Source organism: Talpa occidentalis, unplaced genomic scaffold, assembly GCF_014898055.3.
Source record: "Talpa occidentalis isolate TD23 unplaced genomic scaffold, MPIMG_talOcc4v2.1 talOcc4.6, whole genome shotgun sequence".
NCBI lineage: Eukaryota > Metazoa > Chordata > Mammalia > Eulipotyphla > Talpidae > Talpa > Talpa occidentalis.
Genome location: NW_023604972.1, coordinates 64,362,573 through 64,375,935, shown reverse-complemented (window position 1 = coordinate 64,375,935; position 13,363 = coordinate 64,362,573). Strand labels below are relative to the sequence as shown.

General features: G+C 36.5%; 1 long non-coding RNA gene across 1 annotated transcript in view; it reads left to right on the top strand.

The window, feature by feature from the left end:
- LOC129144761 (uncharacterized) overlaps positions 1-3,260 on the top strand; it is a 67,911-nt gene extending 64,651 nt beyond the window's left edge. Inside the window, exon 3 of the long non-coding RNA XR_008549310.1 lies at positions 2,907-3,260. This is a non-coding gene — a long non-coding RNA (uncharacterized LOC129144761). The remainder of the gene's footprint in view (positions 1-2,906) is intronic.
- Positions 3,261-13,363: the final 10,103 nt, after the last annotated feature.

Below are 13,363 nucleotides of genomic sequence, written 5' to 3'. Positions count from 1 at the left end.
CTTCCTTTCCTTCCTTCCTTCCTTCCTTCCTCCTCCTCCCTCCCTCCCTCCTCCCTCCCTCCCTCCCTCCCTCCCTCCTCCCTCCCTCCCCCCTCCTTCCTTCCTTCTTTCCTTTCCTTCCTTCTTCTTCTCCTTCCTTCCTCCTCTCCTCCCTCCCTCCTCCCTCCTCCTCCATCCCTCCCTCCTCCCTCCCTCCCTCCCTTCTTTTTTCCTTCCTTCCTTCCTTCCTTCCTTCCTTCCTCCTTCTTCCTTCCTTCCTTCCTTCCTTCCTTCCTTCCTCCTTCTTTCCCTCCCTTCTTCCTTTCTTTCCCTCCCTCCCTTCCTCCTTCCTCCCTTCTCCTTCCTCCCTTCCTCCCTTCCTCCCTCCTCCCTTCCTCCCTTCCTCCCTCCTCCCTTCCTCCCTTCCTCCCTTCCTTCCTTCCTTCCTTCCTTCCTTCCTTCCTTCCTTCCTTCCTTCTTTCTTTCTTTCTTTCTTTCTTTCTTTCTTTCTTTCTTTCTTTCTTTCTTTCTTTCTTTCTTTCTTTCTTTCTTCTTTCTTTCTTTCTTTCTTTTCTTTCTTTCTTCTTTCTTTCTTTCTTTCTTTCTTTTCTTTCTCTTTCTTTCTTTCTTCTTTCTTTCTTTCTTTCTTTCTTTCTTTCTTTCTTTCTTTCTTTCTTTTCTTCTTTCTTTCTTTCTTTCTTTCTTTCTTCTTTCTTTCTCTTTCTTTCTCTTTTCTCTTTCTTTTCTCTCTTTCTCCTTTCTTTCTCCTCTTCCCTTTTCTTCCTTCCTTCCCCCTTCCCTTCCCTTCCCTTTCCCTTCCTCCTTTCCCTTTCCCTTTCCCTTTCCCTTTCCCTTTCCCTTTCCCTTTCCCTTTCCCTTTCCTTTCCCTTTCCCTTTCCCTTTCCCTTTCCCTTTCCCTTTCCCTTTCCCTTTCCCTTTCCCTTTCCCTTTCCCTTTCCCTTTCCTTTCCCTTTCCTTTCCTTTCCTGACAAAGTGGGTCTGCATAGCCAATGTGCACTTGTGGGCTGATCGGCTGTACACTGGTTATAGCATGAGCAAAGAAAAATGTCCATAGACTATACTATAAAGAATATGTTTCTTTATTTCACTTTTTCATATGTATAAAATTGAATAAATACTTTCAAATCACTCCCATAAAGCTTGTTTCAGGAGTGAAATCCAGGAATGTAATACAGTTAAATAATATGCTGAATTTACCATGATAACATCAATTTTACTGGGTCCTTGAGACCTCTTAATGCTGATGAACATAATTATTGTTTCTCTGGAAGTTTCTGGAGAACAGAGGTGATATAATATGAGTCTATGCAATCCACAGCCTTGAGGCCCATTTGTTTTGGCCCTCAAGATGTGACCTTTGTAACACTAAAAGGAAAGATATGATAATACAACTTCTTCCTTCTCACATGGTAAGGCATGCCTGTAAATTGTTATTCTTTAAAAAATTGAAGAGAAACTGCATTTTTCTTTCCTTCCCCAACTGATATCTCTTTTTCTAACTCTATGAATTTGTTGAATCTTACTATGGTACTAATACCTGATGCGGGATATTAAAATATTACCTCAGTTGGAAGGAAGGAGGGAGGGAGGGAGGGAGGGAGGGAGGGAGGGAAGGAGGGAGGGAGGGAGGGAGGGAGGGAGGGAGGGAAGGAGGGAGGGAGGGAGATGCAAAAGGATATGTGACAATATTTTCAAATAAGGACATGAAAAGTTATTTGGATTGATAAATGCACAATTAAAATAGTACTAAAATAACACAAGACTATTTACATTTAGAAACCAATGGAAATTGTAAAGATTTTATAACTTCTGAAAAGAATGGCATCAGTCTTAAACAGAATGAATGATTAAGGCTTTAAGGAAGAAATGACTCAAATTTTATGTTTCAGTCCTACAGTTTCCAAAACAGGAAAGAATATCAAAATAGCTGAAATTTAAAAGTTCCATGGTAGAAAAAAAAACCTGAAATATCTGCATATAAGGTAGGTTTTTATGAATAATTTGCGGTAGTAATAAGAGAACAGGAAAGTTATAATAGAATGCGGCAGCTACTAGAGGACAAGAAAAGTCTTTTTTCACACTCTATTTTATAATTAATTTTAAATTACGAATAAATCACTGGTGTTAATAGTCATTTTGTCATTGAAAGATACACAATAAAATAAAGAATATTGCTAAAACCCTAAACCCCATCTTAAGAAGCTATGATACAGAGAACAGAAGAACAAAGAACAGAAGGTGCTTTAGTACTCCGTTACTCATCTCTGACTTTGGGACCCATGAAGCAATTAGGATAAACCTAATTTAATTAGGATAAACCCTCACCTTTCAAATCAATTAGTGTATGTTAAAAAACATAAATAATTAAAAATAAAAAATGACTTAAATGTGCCAGTAATGTGCACTTATATTAATTCAAAGGTAAAGGACACATATCCTTGCCTTTGAAGATTTTTAAGTGTGTAGGAGAGACAAACATATACATAAATGCTATTGTTCTCTGTATATAAAAAAGAAATGTGTTATTTACAGTTATATATATATGTATATACATATATATGTATGTATATATATATACACACACACACACACACACACACACACACACACACACAAGACACAGGATGACATGAAGATACTTCTCTCTCAGGGAGTATTTATAAAATATTTCAATGGAAAAGGTGAGTCTTAATTAAATTTAAATAACGTAATAAAATGTTACAAGATCATGAAACTAAAAGACAAGGTAAATAACATGAGCAAACAGAGAGAGGCATGCAACACCTCAAAGAACCCATGGAAACCACAAACATTTTGATATTATTGGAGACTGAATAAAACAGAAGGGTAATATTGACAAGTGGTTGGGGGCCACATTGTTAAAGAGTTGTAACTTTATTCTACAGGGAATGGAGTGCTACTGGAGTGTTAAAGCTAAGAAAAAGCATTTGATTTATAAATTAATAAAAATATTCTGCCTGAGGGTCTCCCTGGTGGCGCAGGGGGTTAAGACGCAACTTATGAAGCTAACCACAGCCACTACAGCACAAGTTCGATCCCCTGCCAGGGAGCAACCCACATGGAGCAGCAGACTCGCCCACTGACTTGCCTCTGACTTACCAACTGCTCTCCTGACTCGCCCACTGATCCCCTCAGCAGTGTATTTCCATCAATCTGCCTGTTCTATTCTCTACTCTGTCTCTGGTGAATCCTCTCATACCCACCCCCTCACCTCTGGTCTGTACCCCAGCTCTTATATGCATAAAAATAAATCTTTTTAAAAAAATTCTGTCTGAGGTGAAGAAAACAAACTAAATGTAGTCTAGTCTAGAGATAAGAAACTCAGGAGACTATTATAAAAATTCAAGCATAAGGTAATGAGGGCTTGGATCAAAATAAAACAGTGAGTTTCAAGAAGAAAATGTGTATATCAGAGCTTAAAGAGATATGATCTAATGGATTTTGATTAATTTGTAATTATAATAGTGATATGATATTGATCATAACAACAACAAATGCATATTACAGTTTATTACATACCATGGTTTGTAACTGAAAGTTTTTATTTTCACATGAAACCAATGAAGGTAGGTACTTTTTATTCCCCTGTAACTTGTTCATCCCTAATGTTCCAGCCTAGTAATTGGATCACTTCACTCAACAGCTTAGGCCAAATGTCATTACCCTTGATTAATCTTTCCCTACCACACCTAGGTCCAATTCATTGGTAAAGAATACAATCACTACTTACCACCTCTATAGCAATAGACTTTGTTCAAGCTGCAATCATTTGATCATCAATGTCCAGGATTACTAGACAAGACTCCTTCCTTGTTCTTGACTTGTTTCCCTACTATCTTTCTTCTACACTAGATAGAATGACATTTCCCATAGCAAAGTGATGTCAGTTGTTGCTATCACACTTGAACCTAAATCAGAAGTCTTTATAAAAACTGTGAAGCCCTACTAGAACCAATCACTGGTTATCTTTTTGACCTATCTTTCTACCAGCTCCCTCCATTTCTCTTAATCTGCTCTAGGCACATCTCTGCACTTCCATGAACACCTGCATGCATGCTGCTGCTTCAGGGCTTTGTGCTTGTTTTTCGCTCTGCATGGAATTATTTTCACAGAATTCTCTTCCACAACAGATCTCCATTCAAATGAAGACATTTAAGTGGCTTCAGACATATGAAAGAAAATGTAGAGGAACCAAATAAGAGATCAGGAAAAAAAAAAAAACTATAATGAAGTAAAAATCAGAATCAACAGGCAACCATAGACCGGATATATTCTGTAGGGGAGGAGGAGGGAGAAGGATCAGGACAGGGGTGGGAAGAGCACAAGGAACTATGGCGATGGTGCACGGGTGAATTAATGGTGGGAATTTCACAGGAAATCATACATTGTACAAAAATAAAGGATGAGATAGATAGATAGATAGATAGATAGATAGATAGATAGATAGATATAATGTTCCCAGTCACATATTATTAGAGAAATACAAATCAAGACCCAAGACCACAGTGCGATATCATATCACACTTGTGAGAATGGCCAATATCAAAAATTCCAGAAACAACATTGAGGAAGACGTGGAGGAAAGGGAGAACACTCCTACACTACTGGTTGGAATGAAAACTGATCCAGCTCTTATGAAAAGCAGTATGGAGGTGTCTCAAAACATTAAACATGAGTATGCCATTTGACCCAGCAATTTCAGTCCCAGGAATCTACCACAAAAATTCAAAAACATTAATTCAAAAGGAAACTCATACTCCCATGTTTATTGTGACACTATTTACTATAGCTAAACTACAGAAACAAATTAAGTTCCCCAGAATAGATGAAAGGATCAAGAAAATGTGGTATATATACACAATGGAGTACTGCTAGGCTATTACAAAAGATAAACTAATGATATTTTGCGGCAACCTGGATGGATCTGGAAGGGATAACACTAATTGAAATATGTCAGAAAGACAAAGATACATACCCAATAGAATATGTGGAATATAAGGTAAGTTAATTAACAGTCAAATTAAGACAATGTGAAAAACTATCGCTTGCTAGCTGACTATAGAACTGAAACACCAATGGGGGAGGGTTTGGGAGAGGGGAAAAAACAAAGAGGGAAGGGAGCACAGTGGTATATGGTGATGAAATGTGGGTGAGTTGGTAGTGGTTATACTTGGTGTTAATGCCTGATGGGGGTAACCTGATGTTACCTCAGTTAAAAATAAACAAATATTTTATTTTTAAAATGTTATATCCTAAAGGATGCTTTCCTTTACAATTTTATATAACTAACATCTATTTCCCTGCTCTACCTTCACTTTTGATCTTCCAATTTTCTCATTTTTCATGAAAGGTATTGCTATCCAATGAACATACATTTAACTTATTATCTTCCCTAAAATTTAATGAAATTTAATACATTTAAATAGATTCAAATTAAATTTTAATTTAAATAGATCCCTTCTGCCTCTATTTACATGTTTTAGCTTAAATATGAGATTTCATAGGAGGGATGTATTCATTATAGAAAAATAGGAGAAGGTTGAAAATAGACTTGGGCCCCAAATTATTGTTTTTATATTAATATATAACATATGACATAAAGGTGGGTTTCATTCCTCCTGTACATGGATACACACACACACAGTATATACATAATATATACATATATAAGGTATACATAATGAGTGAGTGCTTATATATAATGTTGAATTATATTGTGAGATTCAAAAGAAATATGTGCAATTTTTTGTAAGATAATTGTAATAATGAATGAGAGTTTTTCCTAAGATTATAATGAGGTTTGATTTTGTCTAGAGTGTATGCAATGATTGTGGGTTAGAAAACATCATTTCAGGGCCTCCCCGGTAGCACAGCGTTTGAGCGCTGGGTTGCGAAGTTGCCCGCAGCCTCTGCAGCGCCGGTTTGATCCCCGGCTGCTCCCTGGCCACTGGAGGAAGGTCCCATATGACACGCAGACCTCTCCTGCTGCCCGCTGCTCCCCTCAGCAATGTGCATCGGTCCTTCTGCCTGCTCTGCTCTCCGCTCTGGTTCTGGTGAATTCTCTCACCCTCCCACGCTTCTGACTGTACCCAATGCTTGTATAAATAAATAAAAATAAATCTTTAAAAAAAATGAAATCATCATTTCATCTGCAAGTGCTATATAGTCTATTTAGCATAGGTGTATTAGATGACTAAGTACCACTTGCTTAGTTGCTTTGGCTTTTGCATACTCAGCTGTTTTCTTGAAGGACCACCTACATAATGGGGAAATTTGGCTCATTCCAAGCTAACTCACTGATGTAATTGGCCTTCTGTCTTACATTACATAATTGCAGTCCTTGTACCAGAAGCTGTTAACAGTGAGATCTGCAAAGAAGTGCAGGGACAAAATAACCATTTTATTTTTTCCTATTAAATCTATTGTAAATTGTTGTGCTTTGGTAATATAAACAAGCTGAGAATGTACCTCTTTTATGTATAAAAAATGGGAAGCAAACTGGTGTTATTAATGGTTCAAAGTTTATTCACAGCAGAGGCTTTGAAAGAACTTGTTTCATGAAAGTAAAAGGAAAAGTTCAAAAGCTTAGCTATGGCAATTATAGGAACATTTTCTTTGTCTCTTCTTGTGGAATGCATGCATCTTACCTTCAATGGCTGACAGCCTTCTTGTCAGACCAATTACTTTAAAACAATTGTTTCCTTTGGAACTGATGTCACAGTTCTGGTGATTTTCCCATGTCAGTGACACATTCAATTAAAACAGCTCTGAACAGGAGTTCTGGAGGACCCACTGTGCCTTGTCCAATCTTATCAGTCAACAAAGAACAACCTCAGAGACTTCAGTGCCGGCTGGTTCCACTGTCAGGTGGTTTGAACATGTTGCACCTTTCCAGGGTTCCTCTGAGTTTTTCATCCCTGTGCCTTTTACAGCCAGTGACAGGCGCCATCTCAGCAGTATCTGGGTCTACTATGCCAAGAAAGCTTATGACAGTAAATAAAATGGCAGCTGTGACCATTCTGACAGCTGGCTAGAGCTCAGGGTGGTGGGCTGAACCAGACTGTGAGCAGTTGGAACAGCAGTGAGGTATGACCACCATTATTGGTGGGCAGATGTCAGTTTCCACACTGCTAGTTACTACATGATGTGACGGACACACTTGCATCATTATACAGGCAGGCAGAACTTTAAACAAACTTTGGGAAACTAGTATATTCTGTACCTTCCCTTAAGTTTGCAAAATGTAAAGATTTCTTTACAACAAAAAAAAAAAGTGTACCTTTGCTGTGTTATGAATTAACAATGGCAGAGAACTGACTTTTCCGTGTAAGTGAATGAAGTGAAAGTAAAACTGATTTCAAAGGAAGATTTAGTGTGTTTCTCAGCAACTTAGGAAAGGCAGTCTAAGTTCACATTTATATATTTAGGATATCTTTGTGTATAAAATTAGGAGTTCCCACATCTTTTGGTTATCCTCCCTTACTTTCTTTAATTATGTAAACTCCTCCTATCTTTGCCTGTTTTTTTTTCCTATTTTCTGAAGAAAAAATGATGAGAAAAACAACTATTTTCAGACAAAGTGGATGTTGTAAAATATAAATTACCAAAGCAGATAAGATGAAAGAAGCCATTAATGATATATGATATATATGTATACAATTTATGCATACCATTTGAATAAATGGGACAAAATGGATTTCTGCCGTCATGTCAAGTCTGTGTAGAATATAGACCTCCTAGTTTGTTGGATGTCAACCAAGTTTGGCTAACAGGCTCCAGGGGTGGAAATTTGTCATGAATCTAAAGTGGACAACTTTTAGGCTAGATCTAGGGTAGCAGATAACAACTGAGCTGACCCTGGTCATAGATAAATCAGCAAAATTACACAGGCACAAACTGATGTCACTATTCTCACACCCACTTTGGACCACCTAAAACCAATTCTCCTAATGTACAATCCTGCAAAAAAACCATTTGACTAATGAAAATTTTCCTCATGAAAACCTGATATAGATGTAATATTTTATCTATAATAAGATGACTAATATTTTTCTGGGATAGTTTTTTTATTAAGTCTATTTTATAATATTCTAAGCATTTAGTCTTTTTATTTTTAAAGATTTTATTTATACAAGAACTGGGGTACAGGCCAGAAGCACGGGAGGGTGAGAGGATCCACTAGAGACAGAATGGTGAGCAGAAAAAGCAGTGGTTCAAAGGCACTGCTGAGGGTAGCAGCGGGTGAGGCAGGAGAGGTCTGCTGCACAATGTGGGTATCTCCCTGGCTGCCCAGGAATCGAAACCACACTGCAGAGGCTGCAGACAGCTTCACAGTGCTGCACTCAACCCGCTGTGCCACTGGGGAGGCCCAGTATTTAATCTTAATTGGGAGAAATGCCTTAGAAATCTTTAAATGTAGGCAAATAATCACAATGGAAGCTTGCAAAAATGCCTCTAAGCTAACACTATTTTGGTACAGATGATAACTTGCATATTTAAGACCAAATGAACATTGTAGATAAATGTGCCATTAGGCAAATTGATCATCATGGCAATTGATTTTAAATAAATTAATTTCAAGCAATTTAAAATTCTCCCACTAAAGGTGCCTTCCATTCTGACATTCTCGTATTTTTGGTATACACAACAAATCCATTGCCTGATGGTATATGCTAAGAAGAGTGACACTTTCTGGTTCTTCCTGTCTCACAGATTAATGATAAAAACAGTACAAAAACAAAGGAGTATTTAGATAGGCAGGTATACGCATAAATGCTTGCTTATTCACTAACAAGTAAGCTGTTGCTATTCAACTGTTACTCAATAGTTACTCAACACAATTTGAGTATAAACTATATACCTGAAACTATCCTAAATTAACTCATGTGATCTTCACTCAGACCTCATGGGTCAGACTTCATCTCCAAATATGGCATAAGGGTTAAGTCTCAGCATTACCATGCTATCACCACTGGCCTGAGTTCGATGCCCTGCCAATGGCATGTTACAGCAGACCTCTCCTGTCTCGCCAGCTGCTCCCTTCAGCAATGTATTTCAGTAGATCCACCTGTTCTGCTCCCGACTCTGCCCCTGATGAATCCTCTCAACCCCCACACCTCTGGCCTACACCCCAGTTCTTCTATGCATAAATAAATAAAAATACATCTTCAAACATGGCTGGGGGTAGATCTGGGAACTGAAGCAAGAACAGTTAAATAATTATAAATTAACTGTAAAGGTGGATTTTGAACCAAGGCATGTTAGTTTGGTGCTTTGGTGCCTTAGCAGATAGGCTCAGCTGATAAGTCATTCACTGTATTTTCAAATTCGGTGAAATAAAAATGCAGGCTGTGGGAAGTAGAGGACATCCTCTTTGTTGTTTTAAAGGGAAACATTTGAGCAATTCCTTCTCAGTGTTAGCATTTTTGAAGAAGAGAAATAACTTCTTGAGGGTATAATTTCTCTGAGTGTATCTCTTTTGATCCAGATTCGACACTGAAGTGAGAGAACACCTATTTAAAAAAAAAAAAAAAAAAAAAAAAAAAACAAATGATGGGCAAGAAATACCAGACAAATCCTGTTAAAAGAGTATTAGTACCAATTATTATTAATGCTCATTCTCTTCTCTCTTCTCTCTCTCTCTCTTTTTTTTATGGACCCCAAGCTCTGTTTCCCTTAATTTTACACCTTTATACTTCTGTAAATAGAGGGAGTTGAATATTTGAAGGATGTTACTACAGGAAACATTTCTTTGTTGATACTGTGAGCAAGATGCCACAGCAGAAACTGGGGGTGTCTTCTTTGCTGTGGAATAGGGGAGTCTGCAGACCTATCAGAAATCTATAACAGTAATGCTGCACCCAAAATTGGTGCAAAACATAAGGTCCTACATGGACAAGTGAAATTGTTAAAAGAAAGTTTTAAAATTACCACTAAAAGAAGTTTTGGCATCCTTAATCAAGTAAATTTTCCATTTTGAGAAAATTTTGGTACATTCTAATGCACATTTTTGTGCAAACATATTAGTAAACAAAAAAACACACATATGTGACATTTGATATGTGACATATAGTAAATTACTAATTGGAAATTTTGGAAACCAACTATAATATGAGAGACAAGAGAAAAGAAAAGAAAAAAATAAACATCAGTTGCATTATTTCAAATTAGTATTTCTTGATGATCTGTATTTTAATTTGCAAATCAAAAAAACAAGCCAAGAAAGACACTTAGATATGGCAAAATAATTATTTGAAAAATGTGTATAATGTAACTTCAATACAGCTAACCCACTAAAGATAGTCTTTCCATGGAAGACAAATGTTTTTCCTGAGTGCAACTGACCATCAGTTTATGCCTTGAAACATGATTATGATTTTAACTTTGAAGTGAATTTGGTGGCCTCAGCAACCAACTGGGGCATGTGTGTTTAAAAAATATATGTTAAGCAATTTTTCCACCTCTTTGAACATCTTTACTTCTACTTTTTACAAAAAAAAAAAAAAAACTCATAAATTACAGTTATTCAGATGCTAGCAGTTTCTTTGAAAGTATATATATATTAGTAATGATATCTCCACATACCACTGCTGTTTTCTCATTACTTTTTATATAATTAAGGAATGTTGTGTTCACAATCCCCTGACTTATGCATTTCTCTTCCTAAGTAAGAAACTCAGACACAACTAAATTAAAAAAAAAAAAAAGGAAATGTATTATTTAGACTGCAAAAAAAAAAGACTAAATGAGTGTGAAGATCATGAAGAATATTTTATACATTTGTAGGAGAGATTGATAACCAGTTATTCTCCACATTTGCTGAACAGATAATGAGGAAATAAAATAGGAGAAAGAAAGGTAGCAATGATGAAACATTTTCTGATGTTGAAGTCAATTAGTTATAAATATCTTCAGTTCCTCATTCTATATTTATTAGGATTCAATTATATGGGATCACAGTTTTCTAGGATGGGATTGCTTACTTAGGGATCTTTTTAAAATATATTTACAATTTGAAATTATTTAGCTGGCCTTGATAGAGAAATAAAGCATTGGCTTTATGATTTCTACAATTCCACCTTTATGTCACATGGGTTTTCCCAAACCCACTTTCATATACAAAGGAGAGAACTATTAAATATGAGTCTCCAACACTGGAACTATTGAAGATTCAACATCTAGTGCCCACCAGCAGTGCAGGAGACTTCCTTTCTCTCCACAAGCTTGCCAACATTTGTTGTTGCTAGTTTTTTTTTTTTAATATGTGCCATTCTCACTGGTGTGAGATAGTATCTCATTGTAGTTTTGATTTGCATTCCCCTGATTGCAAGTGACCTTGAACATTGTTTCATATGCCTGGTGGCCATTTGTATTTCCTCTTCAGAAAAGTTTTTTTTTTTTAGCTCTTCTGCCCATTTTTTGACTGGATTATTTTCTTTGTTTTTGTGGAGTTTCGTCAGTTCTTTGTAGATTTTTGTGATCAGTCCTTTATCATTAGTGTTGGGTGCAAAAATTTTCTCCCAGTCAGTGGGGTTTCTCTTTGTTTTGGTTATTGTCTAGTTTGCTGTGCAGAAGCTCTTTAATTTGATGTAGTCCCAGTTGTTGACCTTTGCCTTCACTATCACTGCTTTGGGTGATGTGTCTGTAAAGATGTCTTTGAGATGCATGTCATGTAGTGTTTTGCCTATATTTCCTTCTATATATTTTATGGTTTCAGGTCTTATGTCTAGTTCTTTAATCCATTTTGAGTTGGTTTTTGTGCATGGTGTGATGTAGTAGTCAAGCTTCATTCTTTTGCATGTAGTGACCCAGTTTTCCCAACACCATTTATGGAACAAATTTTCTTTGCTCCAGTGCATACTCTTTGCTCCTTTGTCAAAGATTAATTGACCATAGATCTGTGGGTTTGTTTCTGGGTTTTCTATTCGGTTGGTCCATGTGTCTGTTCTGGTTCCAATACCATGCAGTTTTGATTATTATGGCTTTGTAGTATAGTTTGAAATCTGGGTGAGTGAAGATTACATTCCCTTTTTTTTTTTTTTTTTCCGGAGAGCTTTGGCTATTCAGGGTTTTTGGTGATTTCATATGAATTTCATCAATATTTTTTCTATTTCTTTGAAGAATGACATTGACATTTTAATTGGAATAGCATTGAATCTGTAAATTGCTTTTGGTAGGATGGCCATTTTGATAACATTAATTCTTCCGATCCATGAGCAGGGGATGTCTTTCCATTGTCTGTGTCTACTTCTATTTCTTTTAACAGTGTTTTATAGTTATCTTTGTATAGGTCCTTTACTACTTTTGTTAGGTTTATTCCCAATATTTGATTTTTTTTTTGTTTCAATAATAAAACAAATGGTTTTCTTGATTTGTTCTTCTTCAGATTTATTGTTTGTGTATAGGAAGGCTACTGATTTTTGTTCATTGATTTGTATCTTGCCACTTTACTGAACTGATTGATTAGTTGAATTAGTTTTTCTGTGGAGTTTTTGGGGTTCTCTATGTATATTATTATATCATCTGCAAATAGTGATAGTTTGACTTCTTCCTTGCCTATTTGGATTCCTTGTATGTCTTTCTGTTGTCTTATTGCTCTGGTTAGGACTTCCAGTATTATGTTGAAAAGCAGTGGTGAGAGTGGACATCCTTGTTTTGTTCCAGGTCTTAATGGGAATGCTTTCAGCTTTTCACATTGAGAATGTTATTGGCTGTGGGCTTGTCATAGATGGCCTTTTTGATGTTGAGGTATGTTCTTTGTATCCCTTGAATTTCAAGGGCCTTTATCATAAATGGGTGTTGTATTTTGTTGAACGCTTTCTCAGCATCTATGGATATTATCATATGGTTTTTATATTTTTGTTGATATGTTGGATTACATTGATTAATTTCCGGATGTTGAACCATCCTTGTGTGTCCCTGTAATAAATCCTACTTGGTCGTGGTGAATTATCGTATGGATGCATTGTTGGATTCTGTTGGCAAGGTTTTTGTTGAGGATTTTTGCATCAGTGTTCATTAGGGAGATTGGCCTGTAATTTTCCTTTTTTTGTGCTGTCTTCGTTGGGTTTGGTATTAGTGTAATGTTGGCTTCGTAGAACGTATTTGGTAGTATTCCTTCTTTTTCAATTTTTTGAAAGAGTTTGTGTAGGATAGGCACTAATTCATTGCTGAACGTTTAGTAGAATTCAATTGTGAAGCCATCTGGGCCTGGGCTTTTGTTTTTGGGGAGTGCTTTGATTACAGCTTCAATTTTACTGCTTGTTATTGGTCTATTTAGTTGTTCTATTTCTTCTTTGTCCAGCTTTGGATGATTATATCATTCTAGGAATTTGTCCATCGC